The sequence below is a fragment of the Macrotis lagotis genome, chromosome 7 (assembly GCF_037893015.1).
Source record: "Macrotis lagotis isolate mMagLag1 chromosome 7, bilby.v1.9.chrom.fasta, whole genome shotgun sequence".
Taxonomy (NCBI): domain Eukaryota; kingdom Metazoa; phylum Chordata; class Mammalia; order Peramelemorphia; family Peramelidae; genus Macrotis; species Macrotis lagotis.
This window is the reverse complement of record NC_133664.1, coordinates 112,082,193-112,100,176: the sequence shown is the minus strand read 5'-3', so window position 1 is coordinate 112,100,176 and position 17,984 is coordinate 112,082,193.

Genomic DNA, 17,984 nt, shown 5'->3' with positions numbered 1-17,984 from the left:
GAGAAAGGGGAGGAGGTGGACTGGGATGACTGGGGCCTCTACCCGGTATTTACGGACCCCCCTTACCGGAGCCCGAGACTACCGCCCTGTCCCTTTTAAGATGCTTAAGGAACTTAAGGAGGCCGTGACTAAATACGGCCCAAGCTCCCCTTATGTAAAAAGACTGATGCAAAACCTCTTTGCTACACACCCTTGGACCCCTGCTGACTTTGACGAAATTGCAGCCGTGTGCCTGGATGCCTCCTCATATTTAGCTTTTAAGGCTCAGGCCCGCAGAGAGGCCTCTAAGCTGGCAAAATCCCGGGGTTATACTCCCCTGGATTTAGCCATTGACCTCCTGTGTGGAACTGGAGCCTATACTGACCCTGCTGTTCAGGCCCGGTATGGCCAGTTTGAGCTAGAGACTGTTAAAGAAACACATGTTGCAGCTTGGGATAAGATTGGAGCCATGAAAGAGGGGAGAGCCACACAGAAGTTGGTTGGGCTGAAGCAGAGAGCAGATCAGACACCCCTCTCATTTGTGAACGAGGTTAAAGAGACAGTGACTCGTATAATGGGAGACACCCCGGGATCTGATCTACTTATGAGACAATTGATTAAAGAGGGACTTCGCCCCAAAGGGATCGCAGCCATTAGCAGCCTTCCCCCCGACGCTTCATTAGAAGAAATTGTTGACAAATTGCTGGACATGCCCAGCGAGGATTCAATTCAAGCCTTAGTGACTGCCATGGAGAACCGGGAGGATAGCCTCCTGACCGCCCTTCGCGGTATGCAAGTGAGACCCACCTGTTTTGGGTGCGGAAAGCCAGGGCACCTCAAAGCACAGTGCAGGCAGCGGCCCCCCTCCACTTCAGTTCCGACCTGTTATTCCTGTGGAAAGCCAGGTCACATAGCCAGGTTCTGCCGATCCAAAGGGAAGTCGGGAAAAGGGAAAGGGAGGGGCCCGGCCGCGGCCCCCCCCCCCCCCCCCCCCCCCCCGTGCTCGAAGACAGCGGCCCCATTACTGTGACTATCCCCGTGAGGGTTGACTATAGAGAAGGGACACAGCAGAGAGAGATCGGGCCTTGGGAAACCTCGATGATTCCCATCGAGCTAAATATTTTCCCAGCGCTCATCACAGGGGCTGAGAGATGTGTGGACTTAGTCACCCATACCCAGGTCATTTTTGGTCCCGGAAGTCCCACATCCGTAAGGGTCACAAACCCCCACCCCTTTCCCACCTTGGTAAAACAGGGCCAAGAGGTGGGAAAGGCGCTGCCCTTGCGGGCCCCTCCCGCTCATGTGAACTGGGTCCACCCGGTCAGCTCTGGGCGACCACTGTTAACCGTCACGGTGGAAAATCAGAAGCTCGAAGGGATAATTGACACTGGAGCCGATTGCTCTGTCATAAATAGGGGGACAGTGGAGGCGCGAGTGGCCACTCCTACAGAGCCCTCAAGCAGTGACGGGGGTGGGGGGCAATAGATCTGCCATGAAAGCAGCACACGCCTTACGGTGGTCAGCTTTGGAAGAATCTGGACTCTTCACCCCACTGTGCCTACCCGACCTCCCTTATGCATTATGGGGTAGAGATATCTTAAGCCAGCTTAACCTGACACTTGCCACCCCTGATAGACTGCGGGGAAATTAATTGGGGCCACTCTAGAGATGAGCTTTTCCCCCAGAATAACATGGATTAATAAGAAACCTATTTGGGTTGAGCAGTGGCCCCTGACAAAAGAAAAGCTCATCGCCCTCACAGACATAGTAATGACCCTCCTGCGCGAGAACAAAGTGGAACCGTCCCTTAGCCCATATAACTCCCCCGTCTTTGTCATAAAAAAGAAAGGGGGGAGTTGGAGAATGTTGATTGATCTTCGGGCAGTAAATGCCAACATGGTACCCATGGGGACCCTCCAACCCGGTCTCCCTATGCCCACTGCAGTCCCGCAAGGGTGGACTATTATAGTGATTGATGTTAAAGACTGCTTCTATAGCATTCCCCTCCACCCGGAGGACAAAGAAATTTTGCCTTTTCCCTCCCCGCGATCAATTTCCAAGCCCCCAGTAAACGTTATCAGTTCACCGTCCTACCGCAGGGAATGGCCAATAGCCCCACCCTGTGCCAGCTTTACATGGATACTCTGCTACATCCTATCAGAAAAGAATTCCCGAATTGCATGCTCATACATTACATGGATGATATCTTGATTGCAGCACCTTCTGTGACGGGGGCTCGGGCTTGCTTGCAACGCACCACCCATGTCCTCCGCAAGAAGGGGCTTCACATAGCCCCGGAAAAGGTACAGATGGATTTCCCCTATGATTACTTGGGGCATAGGATTTTTCCGGGAAAGATTAGTAGGGCACTTCCTCCGATCAACTTCGAGGGATACACTACTCTTAATGATTTTCAGAGGCTTGTTGGCGCCATACAGTGGCTGCGTCCCGCTATGCCCCTCCCATCCTCCTTAATGCAACCTCTATATGATGTCCTTAAAGGCGACTCCCATCTGTCATCCCCTAGAAGTTGGACCCCCCAGGCAAGACAGGCGCTCTCGGAAATTTTCCGCAGAACCTCTTCCTTCTTGGTTCAATACGACCCGGAGTCGCCTGTCCTCTTCCACACACTGGGGGACAGTTCCCTGGGCTGGGGATGTTTATTCCAGAGACATGGATGCCTTGAATGGCTATACCCCCCGGACCACTAAGAGCATCATCCGGGACCGGTGGGAGGCCCTGGCCTTATTTTGCCTTCAGGCCTCAGAGCGATGCCAGCGTCTCTTTGGCCTCTTGCCTGTCCTCAACTTTACCCTCCCAGAGGAGGTGACCCACTCGCTAGTTGATAGATCTATCGCTTGGGCCACTGTCCTGACTACCCTCTCTCAGACCAGACTCACGCCACCTCCCGTGGTTAGAGTGTTCGCTGAACTGCACCTTTCCCGCCCGCGCCCTCTAGTGTCCCCAGAACCAGTGACTGGCCCTAATGTCTTCACTGACGCTACCAGGTTGGGCCGTCCTGTGGTCCATGACCCTGCTAGACCCGCCACCTGGATTTTTGATACCCCCTTTGACTCCACTCAGAAGAATGAACTATATGCTATACTTCAGGCTTTCCGTCTCTACAGAGACACCCCTTTTAATCTTATTACTGACAGTATGTATTGTGCCATGCTAATCCCTCGTTTAGAAGATGCCTTCATTTCCTCGACTTCTTCCATTAGCCCACTCCTTATACAGCTACAATCCTCCCTCCGTGATAGAAACCACCCCCTGTTTGTTCTTCACATGCGCTCTCACGTTTCTTCCACCGGCCCCATATTCCAGGGCAATGCGGAGGCAGATAGGGCTCTCTTGTTAAACCTGTCCACACCTGCCCAGCTGGCACATGGTAAGTATCACTTGTCATCCAGGTCGCTCCGGCGCCTATACAGCATTCCCCGGAAGGAGGCTCGCCAAATTGTGCGCTCCTGCACTTCTTGTGCTCCCTTTAGACAAGCCCTCCCCGCGGAGGGGTCTAACCCACGTGGGGACGGCCCCAATGCTCTTTGGCAGATGGACATTACTCACCTGGGTCGTAAGTACATCCATGTCTCGGTGGACACCTTCTCCTCCTTCACCTTCGCCTCTCTACAGCCAGGAGAAGCGGTTAAACACGTTCTCTCACATCTATATGCCCAGATGGCTGTCTTAGGCGTCCCCTCGGCTATCAAAACCGATAATGGGCCCGCCTACACCTCGAGAGCCTTTGCTTCCTTTTGCAAAGAATTTTCCATTTCCCATTCCACCGGGATCCCTTACAATCCCACTGGCCAAGCTTTGGTAGAAAGAGCAAATCGCACACTCAAAACTACGCTCTTTAAACAGAAAGGGGGAGTTGGCAGGTCACTGACCCATTCAGACCTGTCTCAGGTACTATTTACCATGAATTTCCTACAAGTCAGGGATGACGGCAATACAGCCGCCCAGAGATTTTTCTCCCCAAAAGGACATGCTAAGAAAGAACCAACGCTCCTGCCCTCTCCCACCAAGGCCCTACCAGGCTCTAAAGTCATGTGGAGAGATGAAGAGGGAGGTTGGCATGGCCCTGTAACGGTAAAGAACAGAAGACAGGGCCACCTGTCATTTCATCCCGAGGATAAGATAGAAGAGCCAGAAAGATGGCTCCCTGTTTACAAGATAAGAGACCTTGATTAATGCCCAACCCTACGGGGTGAGAGGAATTTCTTCCTTTTTCAGGCCTTCTGATCGTCGTAGGGATCCTTGGAGGTGCTCCATCTGAAGGAAATCCGACATGGGGAATACTCCGAGTTATTCCCTCTCCCCTTCCGGTAGCACGGAACTCCCCGATCTACCCTCGCCTGCTAGTGACCAATACATCGATGGGGCTCCCTTATTCCTCGGTGGGGCCCCTCATGTGTGGCCACAGGGGAAGACATCGAGGATCCCATACCATGGAGGGATTGCCAGATGGCGGGAGGATACCCCCTTGAGGGTGAACAAGGACGCTGATTCTGGGAATCACCCTACTTGTTGTCTGTTTCTGCCGCCTAGCTAGGCGACAGAGGGGCTATATGCTTCTTACTCAGAAAGCCTTCATGGCCATGGAGACGGGGGAGGATCCCCAAGTCTGGCTAGCCGCCATGCATGACATGTGACACCTAGGGGTAAGACGAGGTAAACCCCAAGACGGGCAACCTCTCCTAACCCAGCCACCTAAGACAGGCCCTGAGGGTGTCGGGCGCCTAGGACAGGCAAGGTCCTGGGTTGAAGGAGATGACCTAAGACAGGGTTCCTCGCCCCCGGCTATCAGAGGCCAGTAGAAATGACACCGCTTAAGGTCACACCAAGTGATAACCTTGTAAAACAGAAAGGGGGAGATGTTGGGGGCGGGGGGAAGAGGCTTGGCGGTCGCTTAGAGGGGGAAACATAATCACCTTATAAGGGAATGTTACAGAACTCGGCCCCTCATTAAGTAAGAGTTCATGGGAGGGAGGACAGAGGGTATAAAAGTGTCTGCTGAGAGGTTGGGGAGAGCGGGGATGTGATCACAGAAGAATAAAGACTCATTATCCACCTCAGGCGCTCTGTCTGGTTCTTCCCCCATCAAAGAGTGGGGGCCGGAGGTACCCCGAAGACTCATCACGCGTTGGACTGGTGAGTAAGAGGATGGACTAGCATAAAGAAGCCGGTGTTGTAAATAAAAACCCGGCATAGCTTCATTGCCAATGATGCCATTTAAGATGTTGTTTCCTTCCTTATATCTTTTAATGAGATTGATTTTTGCTTTTGCTTTATCTGAGATCAGAAACACTACCCCTGAATTATTTACTTCAGCTGAGGCATAATATATTTTGCTCCAACCTTTTACCTTTACCCTGTGTTTATCCCTCTGCTTCAAATGTGTTTCTGGTAAGCAACATATTGTAGGATTCTGGTTTTTAATACAATTTGCTTTCTGCTTCTGTTTTATGGGACTGCTCATCCCATTCACACAGTTACAGTGAAATAACTAATTCTGTATTTCCCTCCATGCTATCTTTCTTCATTTATATTTTCTCTTTTTCTTTCCTTTTTTTTCCTCCTCACTAAAATTTTACTCCCTTTTCCTTTTGACTTTCCTTTTAAAATTTAACTTTGTTCATTCTCAATTATGCCTCTGCCTTCCCTTTTATCAGTCCTGTCTTCCCTTATCTTTCCCTTTCCCCTACTCCTGCTTCCCTGTATTTGGGAATTTTTAAACTCATGTGGGAAAGTATCTTATTTTTTCTCTGGATCAAACCTGTTGAATAGAATTTACTCAGCAATCACATTATCTCTCCTTTCCCTCTAAAATTAAAAATGTTTGTGCCTCTTTCCCTTGTGTTATTTATTATTCTGATACTATTAATCAGGAATCATCAATCACAATTTGATTATTTGATTGCTTGATAAGTTCATATTGTTATCAAGGTATCATCATCTATTGGTTCCTTGATTTCTTGAAAAAAGCAGCATTGTCTCAAATTGCAACAAATCATTATTACAATCATTTTTTACCTTACTCGGTTTTCAAGCATTCTCCAAGTGTATACAGTCCCCCTCATGTAGCAAAGTATCATTCAAATCCAAATCATTTCTGGAACTATTTGTGTCCCTCCCCCAGGCTTATTTTCTCTCACACATTGCCACTCCCCTCCCAACCCAAGGTACTTAACCCCTTGTTAAGTGAAGCATAGAATAAGTCAAAGCATGATCTAATTAGCTACAAGAATATTAATGGACTCCAAGCCACTGGGAGATTCTGAGGGTATCACCCGAGAACTTTACAAATGATTGTAAGTTATAGGAGACTCTGACTCAGGACTGCCCAGTTTATGATGCCCTCATTAGACAAAGTGCTAAGCTTTTGTCAGCACAGCAGAATTAAAGTGGGTCAAAGGATAATGAGACACTTAAATATTTTGGAAGATTTTATTTATTTTGAGTTTTTCAATTTTTCCCCAATCTTCCTTCCCTTCCTTCACCCCCCAAAGAAGACAATCTGTTAGTCTTTACATTGTTTCTATGGTATCATTGATCTAAGTTGAATGTGATGAGAGAAAAATCACATCATTAATAAAAAATAAAGTATAAGAGATAGCAAAATTACATAATAAAATAATGTTTGGGTTTTTTTTAAATTAAAGGTAATAGTCTTTGGTGTTTGTTCAAACTCCAAAGTTCTTTCTCTGGATATAGATGGTTTCTCCATCTCAGATATCCCAAAATTGTGCCTGATTGTTGCACTGGTGGAATGATCAAGTCCATTAAGGATGATCATCACTCCCATGTTGCTGTTAGGGTGTACAATGTTTATATGGTTCTGCTCATCTCTCTCAACATTAGTTCATGCAAGTCCTTCCCAGGCTTCCCTGAAATACCATCCCTCTGGCTTTCTAATAGAACAATAGTGTTCCATGACATACACATACCACAGTTGGTTAAGCCATTCTCCAGTTGAAGGACAATCATTTAATTTCCAATTCTTTGCCATCACAAACAGGGCTGCTATGAATATTTTTGCATAAGTGATGTTTTTACATTTTTCATAATCTCTTCAGGGTATAAGAACAGTAGTGGTACTGCTGAATGAAAGGGTATGCACATTTTTGGTGTCCTTTGGGCGTAATTCCAAATTGCTCCCCCGAAAGGTTAGATGAGTTCAGAGCTCCACCAACAATGTATTAGTGTCCCATATTGCTCTGGGACCTATCCCGAGCCTTCGCCTGGATACATACCTTTCCCGGTCTTCGGACGTCAGGGACCCGTCGGTCTTCGGACGCACGGACCCTCCTTTGGGGAAGGAGGGCAATAACTGGACAGAACACCCGGTTGCAGTCTAACAAGCAGGTCTTTATTGCTTACATAGCAGCGAAAAAAGCCTCTCCTCTTCCCCAGTCCCCTCCCTTATCTAGTCTCCTGTTCCTCCCCCGAGCTCCTCCCCTGTTCCTCCCTCATGGGCGGAGCCACTCCTGTTACTGGGGCGTTCCCAGAACCCATGTGGGCGGGTTCACACCCCCAGGCGTCTCCTAACCCATAGGTGGCCAAGGTCCAGAGCTGGGTCCAGAGCACCAGATTTCCCACATCCCTTCTAACATTGATCATTGTCCTTTCGGTTCATAATGGCCAGTATGAGAGGTGTGAGGTGGTACCTCAAAGATGCTTTAATTTCCATTTCTCTGATAAGTAATGATTTAGAACCATTTTTCACATGACTCTGGATCTCTTTGATGTCCTCATCTGTAAATTGCCTTTTCACATCCTTTTACCATTTGTCAATTGGTGAATGGCTTATTTTCTGAAAATTTGACTCAGTACTCTGCATATTCTGGGAATGAGCCCATTGTCAGAAATATTAGTTGCAAAAATTGTTTCCCAATTTACTACATTTCTTTTGATTTTTATTACAGTGGTTTTGTCTATGCCAAAGCTTTTCAATTTAATGTAATCAAAATTTATCTAGTTTGTTTTTAATGATATTTTCCATCTCTTCCTTGGTCATAAACTGCTTCCCTTTCCATAGATCTGGCAGATAAACTACTCCTTGATCTATATTCATTTTGATCTTATCTTGGTATACTGTGTGAGGTGTTGGTCTAATCTAAGTTTCTTTCATAATAACTTCCAATTTTCCCAATAGTTTTTAACAAAGAGAGAGTTTTTATTCCAATAGCTGGACTCTTTAGATTTATCAAACAATGATTACTATAATCATTTTCTGCTATTGCACCTAGTCTATTCCACTGGTCCATCACTCTGTTTCTTATCCAATACCAGACAGTTTTGAAAACTGATGCTTTATAATATAATTTTAGATCTTGTGGGGCTAAGATACCTTCTTTTTGCACCTTTTTTAATCAAATCCCTGGAAATTCTCGAATTTTTATTTCTCCTTATGAATTTACTTACAATTTTTTCTAACTCATTAGAGTAATTTTTTGGAATTTTGATTGTAGGGCAATAAATAGATAGTTTAATGTTGGTAGAATTGTCATAGGCCTGTGCATTAACAGTTGATATTTGCACAGTTATTTAAATCAGATTTTATTTGTGTGATAAGGCTTTTGTAATTGTTTTCAAAAAGTTTTTGAGTCTACCTTGGCAAGTAGACTCCCAGTCACTGTGAAGTGACTTTCAATGGGATTTCTCTTTCAAGTTCTTTCTGCTGCATTGTGCTAGTCATATATAAAAATGTAGAGGATTTATGAGGGTTTATTTTATATCCTGTGACTTTGTTAAAGTTTAAAATTATTTCTACTAGTTTTTTAGATGATTTTTTGGGATTCTCTAGGTATTCTATCATGTCATCTACAAAGAGTGAAAGTTTTGTCTCTTCCTTCCCAATTCTAATTTCAATTTCTTTTTCTTCTCTTATTACTGAAGCTAACATTTCTAATACAATATTGAATAGTAGTGGTGATATTGGGCATCCTGATCTTACTGGGAATGCCTCTAGGCTATCCCCATTACATATGAAGTTTGTTGGTGGTTTTAAATTGATACTGCTTACTATTCTAAGGAAAAATCCATTCATTCCTACCTCTCTAGGGTTTTTTTGTAGCAATGGGTGCTGTATTTTGTTAAAAGCTTTTTCAGCATCTATTGATATAATCATATGATTTCTGATAGATTTATTATTGATTGTTAATTATACTAACAGATTTGCTAACATTGAACCAACCCTGCAAATTTATTAGCATAGAGTTGAGCAAAATAATTCTGAATTATTGCTTTAATTTCCTCCTCACTGGTGATGAGTACACCTTTTTCATTTGTAATATTAGCAATTTGGTTTCCTTCTTTCTTTTTTTAAATCAAATTGACCAGAGGTTTAACAATTTTATGGTTTTTTTTCATAAAACTAACCCTTGGTTTTATTTCTTAGTTCAATAGTTTTCTTCCTTTTGATTTTATTAAGTTCACCTTTAATTTGTAGAATTTCTAATTTGGTATTTAATTGGGGGCTTTTAATTTGTTCTTTCTCCAATTTTTTTAGTTGCATATTTAGTTCATTGATTTCCTTTTTTCTAATTTATTCACATAAGCCTTTAAAGATATATTATATTCCCTGAAAGCCTCCTTGAGTGATCCCATACGTTTTGGTATGTTGTTTCATTATTGTCATTATCTTGAATGAAATAATTAATTCTTTCTATGATTTGCTATTTGATCCCATCATTCCTTAAAATGAAGTTATTCAGTTTCCAATTAGTTTTGGGTCTATATCTCCCTGTCCCAATATTGCATATAATTTTTATTGCATTATGATCTGAAAAAAGATATATTCACTATTTCTGCCTTTCAGCAACTGATCATTAGGTTTTTATGTCCTAGTACATGGTCCATTTTTGTGTAAGTGCCATGTCCTGCAGAAAAGTATATTCCTTTCTATCCCCTTTCAGCTTTCTCCCAAGATCTATCATGTCTAGGTTTTCTAATGTTTTATTTACCTCCTTAACTTCCTTCTTGTTTATTTTATGATTAGATTTATCTAAACCTGAGAGCAGGAGGTTGAGATCTCCCACTAGTAGAGTTTTGCTGTCTATGTCTTCCTATAGTTCTTTCAAATTCTCCTCTAAGAATTTGGATGCTTTACCATTGGGTGCATTGTCTATGGTACCTTTTAGGAGGATATAGTTTCCTTCCTTATCTCTTTTAACACTATCTATTTTTCATTTGCTTTGTCTGAGATAAGGTTTGCTACCCCTGCTTTTTTTTCACTTCAGCTGATGCAAAATATATTTTGCTCCAACCTTTTATGTTTACACTATATTTATCTCTCTGCTTCAAATGGATTTCTTGTGAGCAGCATATTGTAGGATTTTGGTGGGGGTTTATAATCCACTCTGCTATTCACTTATGTTTTAAGAGAGACTTCATCCCATTCACATTCAAAGTTATAATTACTAAATCTTTATTGCCCTCCATTCTACTTCCTTCTGTTTGTATTTTCCTCATTTTTTCACTTTATCCACATTCCCCAGTATTTTATTTCTCAATACTGCCACTTTCACTGTGTTTGTCCTCCTATATCAACCCCCTCCCCTTTACCCTTTCCCTTTTCCCCTTCTTCCTTCTCTTCCTTCTGTTAGTTTCCCTTTTACTCCCCCTCCCTGTCCTGCCTCACCCTTTCCCCTTTTAAAATTTGAAAGGTAAGATAAGTTTCTTACCTTAACTGAGTGTGTAAGTTGACTTTAAGCCAAGTCTGATGAGAGGAAGATTCAGGTGGTTCTCATCTCCTCCCTTCTTTCCCTCTCTTGATATACATCTTTTGTAACTCTCAATATAATGGGATTTACTCCTCCATTCTCCTGTCTCTTTACTGCCCCCCTTTTTAAGGAGGTATTGTTTTTCAATCATTCTATCTGAGTCAAAGAAAAATAATGAGTGTCCATCACTTCTGGGTAAGTATATTCTCTCTAATAGAGTTACAATTCTTGAGAGTTATTAGAGTCTTTCTCCCTCATAGGGATATCACCAGTTTCATCATATTGGATGGCAGTCTCACAGATAAATCATGAGTATCCATCACTTCTGGCTAAGTATATTCCCTCTAATAGAGTCATAATTCTCAAGAGTTATGAGAATCTTTCTCCCAGGTGGGGATATAGTCAATTTCATCTAATTGATTTAATTTATTTTTACCCTTTCATGTGTCTCTTGAGCCTCCTGTTTGGTGTCCAAACTTTCTATTTAGCTCTGGTTTTTTCATCAGGAAATATTGGAAGTCCTCCATTTCATTAAATGTCCATCTTTTCCCTTGGAAGCTCAGCTTTGCTGGGTAGTGGATTCTTGCTGCATTCTGAGCTCACTTGCTCTTTGGAATATCTCATTCCAGGCCCTTTGATCCCTTAATTTTGATGCAGCCAGGTCCTGTGTAATCCTTTCTGTGGCTCCTTGTATTTTAAATTGTTTCTTTCTGGCTGCCTGCAGGATTGTCTCTTTTATCTCATAGTTCTGGAATTTGGCCACAACATTCCTTGGTGTTTTCATTTTAGGATCTCTTTCCAGAGGGGAATCAAGTAACTATTTTTCCCTCTGGTTCCATGATCTCAGCGCAGTTTTTCTATCACAGATTCCTGTAATATTAAGTCCAGGATTTTTTTCTCTTCAATGTTTTAAGGAAGACCTATAAATTTCAGGTTTTCCCTTCTTGATCCAATCTCGGAGTCAGTGGTTTTGCTGAAGTATTTTACATTTTCTTCTATTTTTTTGATCTTTTGGTTTCATTTAATGAAATCTTGTTGTCTCATGAAGTCATTATTTTCCACAGATTCCATTCTTTTTTTTGAAAATAATTTTCTACATTTACCTTTTGCAAATATTTTTCCAGTTGTTCAATTCTATTTTTGAAGGAATTTTCCATTTGCTCAAGTGTAATTTTGAGAGAATTATTTTCTTTTTTGTGTTTGTCCAAATGTATTTTCCAACAATTTGTTTTCTTGTTGCGAGATGTTAATTTTCTCTTGCAAGGTGTTAATTTTCTCTTAACTGTCTTTTTCCCAATTTTTCCAATTGATTTTTAAACTCCTTCCTGATTTCTTCTAGGAAGTCTTTCTGGGCTGGAGACCAATTCATATTCTCCTCAGAAGTGCTAGATCTCTCCGGGTTAGAATCTGTTTCTTCTATGAATTTCCTCATGGGTCCTCTTTTCACTGCCCTTTCTTCATTTTCCTAGGAACTTGTATTGGGGGAGGGGCTGGCTTTCCAAGGTTTGCTTTTGAAAACCCTAGAGGCTTTGCTCACTTGATTTAGTAATTCTAAGGGTCAACCAGTAGGAGGTGCTGGTTGCTTTCTGTGGAGTGTTTGAAGCCCTCTCCCTAATCTTGGGAGTAAGGAGGGAAGGAGGGTCAGTAGGGTCTGAATTGTCCTTGAACAATGAACTGGGCCCTGGGGATGGGAGTTAATCTCTCTTTCAGCTGAGTGAACTCTGTTGCTGCCACCTGAGTCTGAGGGGGTGGCTGTGGGGGCGATAATTCTCTGAGAAGATAGCTCTGGAAAAGGTATGGATTTCAAGTCCTGGGCCCAGCTGGTCATTATCCAGGGGTACTCAGCAACTCTGTGCTGAAACTCACCTTCCCAAAGACAGGGCCTCACCAGAACTCCTCTTCCCCCAGCCAAAGATTCTGTGACTAAAGTTGATCCCTGTGCTTTCCCCTCTGCTTTCCATTCCTGGGTTCAACCATGGTTTCCTGAGACAGACCTTATTGGTAGGTGTTCTTCTCCTAGTTTCTTTTTCTGGGTTTTGTGGATCAAATTTCTGTTAAGAGGTTTCACTCATGTTATTTTTGAGGGGGAACTAGGAGCACTTAACACAGTGCCTGTCTTCTCTGTGCTATCTTGGCCAGAAGTAAAGATACTTAAATTTAAAATTAAAACCCCTGCTTTTCACCAGGGCTTTTTGTCTCATATATAGTCATGTTATCTTGGACCTCTTCACTGGAGAGACAAGATCCAACTGTACTCATACCTTTAAGCCCAATCTCTTCAATTATATTTGACCCTTTAATTATCCTGTGAGAAGTAAACTTCTGAAGAATTAGAAGTGTTTTATCTTCCCTTTTAGGGTTGTATACAATTTAATAGTCTTGGCCAACATTTGTTTTGCTTTATTTTGTTTTTTTTTCCTTTCCCTTTTCGTTTACCTTTTTATGCAGGTCTTGAGTCATATATTTGATGATTGAATTCTCTATTCAATTCTGGTCTTTGTGTCAGGAAATTCTGGAAGTCCTCTATTTAGTTGAATATCCATCATTTTGCCTGAAAGTATATGCTGGATTTAGCAGGATATTACATTCTGGGTTGTTATCCTAGGCCCTTTGCTTTCTGATATATGGTATTCCAAGTCTTCCAATCCTTCAATGTTGAGGTTGGTAGGTTGATTGTGTTTTCTTTTTGCTGCTTGCAATAATCTACTTTATTTGAGAATTCTGGAATTTGGCTATAACCATCCCTGGAGGTTTTATCCTGAGGTCTCTTTCTGGAGGGATTCTGTGTATTCTTTCTATGGTTTTATTGTTTCCTTGTTCTAGCAGATTTGGTCAGTTTGCTGTTATAATTTCCTGCATTATGTTTTCCAGGTTATTTTTTTTTATCTAGGCTTTCTAAGTAGTCCAATGATTCATAGATTGTCTCTCTCCTGGATCTATTTTCCAGGTCATTTGTTTTCCCTAAAAGTTACTTTACATTTCCTTCAATTTTTTCAGTCTTTTTGCTTTGTTTGATGGAATCTTGCATTCACAAAAATTCATTGATTTCTATTTGTTCAACTCTAATGTTTAGAGTTTAATTTTCTTCAAATACGTTTTGTGCTTCCTTTTAAAAGATTTTAAATTATCTGGTCAACTTTTCATAATTTTCCTCCATGATAATAATTTCTTTTTCCATTTTTCTTCTTCCTCAATTCTTTAGTTTTTAAATTCTTTTTTTAAACTGTTCAATGATCTTTTGTATATGAGTTCAATTTATATACTGTTTTGATACTTCCCCTGTGAGTGATTTTTTTCAATGCTTTCTTCTTCAGACTTGGTATTGTTATCTTTTATGCTCATCTTTGTTCTTTTAGCTTTACTCCTTGGTTATTTGGAGTATAGATCCATGCTTTTTTTCCACTTGGACTGGGGGTCTGATCCCTGGTTTGTAAGGCCAAGATGTTGCCTATGGAGTCCTGGCCTTGCCTTTGTAGGGTTTATTTCCACCTTTAAGTACAGGTTCTGGCTTAGCAGTGGTTTGTTCTTGTCTCAGTTGTGTTTTTTACCTGGGTGATCGCAGGGTTTAGACTTTGTTTGGGGTTGGGATCATCCCTGCTGACTTGCTTATCTAGCTGCCCAACTGTTGGAAAGCTGTTGGGACCTGGATTGCTTTCAGGCTAGAACCTCCTGGTGACTTTCCCACTCTCCTGCCTCCTGGGCTTTACTTCCCCTTTCCCCCCAAGAGACAGACCTTCACTGAAGAACCTCCATGATGTTTTCCATAGAAAACTTCTTTGAATCTTCTTTTTTTCTTGGTGGAATCTGTTGCTTGAATGTCAGAATGTAGGCTTCATTTATCTTTGTTAGGGAAAAGCTCCAAGAGCCTGTTAGCTTAAGGCTGCCATCTTGGCTCTGCCCTGGAAGTGATGTGTATTGATTTTGAGTGATATGTATTTTATGCTGAAGGGCTACAACATGAACATAAGCTAACAAGTCAACAGTCATTTATCACGTACCTATTACATTGCTAAACATTGGGAGTAATAACAAATGAAAATAAACTTGACCCTGTGCTCAAAGAACTAATAGTCTAATGGGGGAGACCTCATCCAAAATACCATTTAAAAAAACAAATTAATATGGAATGATTTCAAGAGGAAGAGAATGCTAATAACTGAGGAAATTAGGGAAGTTTTAATGAAGCAGTAGGTATCTCAGATATGCTTTTAAGGATTTTACAGGTTGAGAGTAAAGAGAGAATGCATTTTTGACAAGGGGAATCACTTATACAAGGCACATAGACAAGACAAGGAATGGCATATTCATATTGTCCTAAGAATAATGTCATGAATTTTATATGGTAAATTAGTCACCTGTTTGCCAGATTGATTCCCTTGTCCACCCCCCCTTCCCTGCAAAGAATGGAATCATGTGTAGAAATTTAGTTTTTAAGTGACTTGGGAGTGGAGGAAACTGAGGGGTTTTTTTTTTGGTGTTTTAGGGTTTCATATTAAAATATTAGGAATCATATAAAATATTGGGATCATAAGCTTGGAACTAGAAGGGACCTTGGAGGTCAAAGAGTCAATATACTACTTTTGTAAGTAAGGATAATGAACCAGAAATAGATCAAATGATTGGCATTGTCACATAGAAAATTAAGAGGGAAATAGGCTATAGAGAGAAATTAGGAATGAAAATCAATGAATAAACTTACAGATTAGACAAGAAAATGTACAATTTAACTTCTATTAGAAAAACCTGTAAACTGACTATACTGTTTGAATCAAATTTTTCTCCTGCTACATAGTGTATATTTTGGGAACATCTCATTTCCTTAGGTCTTTTTGCTCTCACTACTTTGGCAATGTGGAAAGGTCATTGTCTTACAGTCCACTAAAGGCAGTTTCCCATTGCCTTTATAAACCTAAAGTCTCAAAATGCTCAAAATATAAGCAATTTCAAGTGCTTATAAATGAAAACAAATTTTATATCTGTGCCTACAGAAAATATCAATAACTCCTAGTAAACAATCTCTCCCCCACTGCCACCGGCTGAAGTTCTCTATAATAGTTTCCAAGATTTATCAGGGTTTGAAATCTTACAGTTTCTCTCCATGATTTAGCTGAATGTCCAGCATGATTTGCTTCATTTGCTATAACATCTCACCTTTCTTAACACGCCCTTTAATTGCTACTCTTCTCTGTTATTCTCAATCAGTGTCTTCCCTCTATACTTCCTCTTAAGTTCTCTTTAATAATCAACAGGTGGGGGTCATTTTTATCTCTTTCACTGCTTTCTATAGCCTCTAATTCTTAACATTCAGTTTTTATTTAGTTCTCTCTATGTGCCCACCTCTGCTCTTTGTCATCTGCATTTTAGCCGTTCAACTTTTCTTCAACCATGTATTGGAACTTATCATCTTCTCCCTCTGCCTCTAAACTTGTATTCATCTATTCTCCCTCACGCCCATGTTCATTTTCTGCCTTCCACACTTAGGTGATGTGAATACCGTTCTGGTCCAATAAAACCAGATATCCTTTTCTACTAAGGTATATCATTCTCATATAGACCAGGATCATCCTTAGGAGTACTTGGCCACTAAAAAGAGGAACCATACTTTTTATCATTGACTCTGGCTCATGATACCTCTACCCCAGAAAAGAACTGCATTAAGGAATACTCAAAGAAGGTACAAACTGTCTTATATCTAGTCTCTACAAAATGGATCAATATGGTTCCTTCAAGAAAAATATTTAATGTACAGTGTAAATTGTGTATAGGATAGATTCCCCCCACCATAAAAGAAAAACTTAAAATAAAAAGATACATACATACTTATTGAAAAATATATTGAATATGATACAGTAACATATTACTACTATTGTACCCTCCTAGGAGGTTGATGTTTAAAACATTAAAACATGAATAATTTTTTCAAGTGTTGAAGACATTTTACCTACATATTGACTTGCATTCATGCTCCTGTCAAAGCTCACCTTCTCTTCTATGAAACATTGTAGTAGCTGCAGGAAACATTTCCCACAGGACAGCTGACAGTGACCAAAGAAATTTGTAACTTCTGAATTCTTGAAATAGTCACCTGGTTCAAAAATGCCATTTCTCAGGTTCTATGATCAGTTGCCTAGGAACACAGAAACACCAAGTAGAAGAAGCAGCTAGCATTTTGAGATCTAGTTTCGAACTCATTAAGCAAATTGGTTCTTTTGGTAATGCCTAAACAGTTACTGAAACTGATAGGTAGGGACATGGGATGGGATAAATCTTTCCCACTGTGACATGTCTAAAGGAGACTTTTCCAGGTCCTAATTTCCCAAGATCAGAAAAGAAGAAAATATTAAGAGAAGAACTTATCTCCTCTTTTTTATACCTAGTGAGTTGAAAATGGAGTTTCCTCTCTTCCTGAAATGAAGGGGCAGAGAGGAACATTTAGTTGTGCATGTTGTTTATCAAGAGGCCAAAACACTTGTCTTGCTAGAAGTGACAAATGAATAGGTAGACCTAAACATCAATATACCTGTGCCATTGGAAGTGACCAGGCCATAGACCCGTACCAATGTGATAGTAATTCTATTTCAGTTTCCTTCAGAAGTTGAGACCCATTACCTCTCCCAGATTACTTGCATATTGTTCCTGAATCAAAATAAACCTCCAAGTATACTTTATAGTTAATAAAAATCCCATACCTCTATTATTGTTTTTTAGACTTCTTAACATTCATTTTTAATAACTCCAAATTCTCTCCTTTACTTTAGCCCTTCCCTTTTGAGCTTGAAGTCATGTCAAAAATATTTTCTCATTAACCATTTTGCATCAAAAGCAAAAAATAAAAAATAATGTAAAAATACCTATATATATATATATATATATATATATATTATATACATATATGTATATAATATATATATCCAGATATCTCAGGTCTCTCTTTCTGGGGGTATGGTGTAGTTGGCATTATTAATCATGAATCCCTTGAAATTGTTATGCATTATTTAATGATCAGAGTAGCTAAGTCTTTCATTACAATATTGTTATTACGGTGTACAATATTTTCCTGGTTCTGTTCATTTCACTTTGCATTAATTCATATGTCTCCAAGTTTTCTTCTGATCCCATTCACTTCATAATTTATTACAGTACAATCATATTTGACTCGAAAAACATACCACAACTTATTCAGTCATTTCACGATTTAGGGACATTCACTCATTTTCCATTTTACTTTTGACCAAGAAGAGCCATTTTGAATATTTTTGAACATATGGGACATTT